Source organism: Solanum tuberosum, unplaced genomic scaffold (genome assembly GCF_000226075.1).
Source record: "Solanum tuberosum cultivar DM 1-3 516 R44 unplaced genomic scaffold, SolTub_3.0 scf00231, whole genome shotgun sequence".
In the NCBI taxonomy this organism is placed as follows: Eukaryota; Viridiplantae; Streptophyta; class Magnoliopsida; order Solanales; family Solanaceae; genus Solanum; species Solanum tuberosum.
The window spans coordinates 162,893-165,413 of record NW_006239157.1 but is presented as its reverse complement, the minus strand read 5'-3'; positions in this window follow the sequence as shown (position 1 = coordinate 165,413).

Below are 2,521 nucleotides of genomic sequence, written 5' to 3'. Positions count from 1 at the left end.
AAAAAGGTATCAACTCTTCAACCCTAACTAGTTATAATGCCGCACCGGGAACAACTTTGTGAACCTTTGTTAGGCACAAAAGTCATTTTACTATTGATTAAAGTCTTGATATTTGGTCTTGATAACAACAAGAGAAAAAAATGGGGGAATAGAAAGGTCACCTGGATAGAAGATACATGGACCTAGTTCACCTACATCATTAGTACAAAAGAGAAGTAAAGCATTATACATATGTATAGACTTCCATCAAATTAAATAGAGCTACTACATGATTCATTTAATACATGACTGCAGTAATTCATCAATCATAGTCCAATTAAGGGAGAGGAAAAATTGATCATATGCTAGTTGTTCTTATTTTCTATCTTGCATGGGAAAAGAATGGGAGCACCCTCACTTGTTATAATAAAAAGGAAATCTATTAGTATGGCCAAATCTATCTAGTTAAGCCCAAAGAGGCTAACTCTAAGACGTTATGAATCATGATATAACTTTATAGGTACCTGATATTAGAGTTCCTGTTTTATGGTTCGTTCAAGCTTTACTATTTATTTTCTATTTTGACCTTCAAAAGGCACCAGACATTGAGTGTAATGTAACACAAACTAGTAAAAACAAAAGGTAAAGTTGACCTCAACCTCCTACTCCAAAAGATGAACTATTGAGGATTTTTTCTCTCTATCTTAACTGTAGTATCTATATTGACCTAGAAGAAAGCCAAGTTCCAATAGTAGAACACCTACAAGAATTCTTAGGAGATTGAAGAGAGTAGATGGGGAAATCAATTGTATGTGCTTTGAGGTGAGTAAGGAATATGAGATGAACTATCTCCTACTCGTGACCTAACTCTTAAGACAGTGTTTTTCCCTTATTATGGTAGAGTTGTTCTATAGGATATCTCATAGTTTTCAGAGATGGTTTGTTATATAATTATATATGCTACATGTTCTATAACTCATCTATTTATATGAGATATGCCCTTTATGGATTACTTTCTCACATGTTACCTACTGTCATCGAATGCTTGCATGTAAGTGTTATCCGCTTCGGAGCACCCTTGTTTATTGCTATATGTTTTCATAGGACCTTTCCCTACATGTTTTTTATTGCACTAGTTACTACTTCCCACATGTCACTTGTCCATATTGTGTGGGTACTACAAGCTAATTGATCATATGTTATGGGCAAAATTAGTGCTCGTGGGTTATATGAAGTGCATATCACTTGCTTACATGTCATATACATCATAAACCATTTCTATATATATTACATACCTCGTAGCCTACTTGCTTAAACAGTATAGGCCTTATAGCTTTTATGTCCATGTGCCATGTGCTCATCTGGTTCATTTGCTACATGCCTTATAATACATTCGCTCACATGCTACCCTATAGTTCATATGCGCACGCACACCACATATTTATATAGCTTAATGATTTTATATTATGCGCTCCCTTTTGTGATAGTCTTCCTATGTGTCATACCCAATGTGACTTATTTCTCTATATACTATGTCCTTCTATGCTTATTGACTTGAGTTTTGACTATTTTGGGAAAACATTTCCTTGTATCATGATGTAGTGAAGATTTTGACTAGAAAAGGTTGGGCATATATGTAAATTTTATGTAACAACCCGTATTACGCATATGCTTGTTATATTCTTGTGATACTTGACATAGCCTTATAGGTGAGGGACCATGATTCTTATATGATTAGTGTTGGTTTAAACTAGCTCGGAAGGTGATGTGATGCCTTGCACGTTTCAGCATGTGTACTGCAAGTTAACTCCAACAGGAGTATTTAAAGAGACAATAAGGTGGTAATTGAGCTTAAAGTTGAAAGTTAAGTGCTAATTAAAGCAAAAGGGTAATATTAATATTTAGAAAATGGAATAAAACAAGTGAGTTGCTTGCTTGACTTAACTAAGCTAGCAGATGACAAGTAGGTGCATCACCTACTTTGACTTATTGACCAGTCCAAAGAACCAAGTAGGTGCATCACCTACTAGGGCTATATGGATCTAGTTAAAAAGGCCAAGGTTTATGGATCAGATTTGGGCCTATGCTAATGGACTCGCTTGAGGGCCAAATTATGTTAAATAAAACAAAATGAAATTAAAGCCCAGCAGCCAATTCTACCAATGTCCAATATATTTAAGCCCAAGTGAAAGCAAGTAGGTGCATCACCTAGTTTGACCTTTTGAGCTGCTTGATGTACATAAGCAGGTGCATCACCTACTTGACCAATTAGTGGCTGAAAATGACGCTTTCTAGAGGATATTTAAGAGGATATTCTTAAAGGTGAAGAAAGCTCAATATAAGATATATTGGCTGCTATTATCATTCAATTTTAACACACAATATTGAGAATTAACTCCAGCTCTCTCTCGTTTCTCTTAAGGATTAAAACAACATCTTTAACGTTCCTTCTAAGGTTCTCGAAAAACCCTCATATCTGCAAACCAAGATAAGAGAAATACTTATGGATTTAGCTTAATTCTCCCATGGATGATTAGGAAAA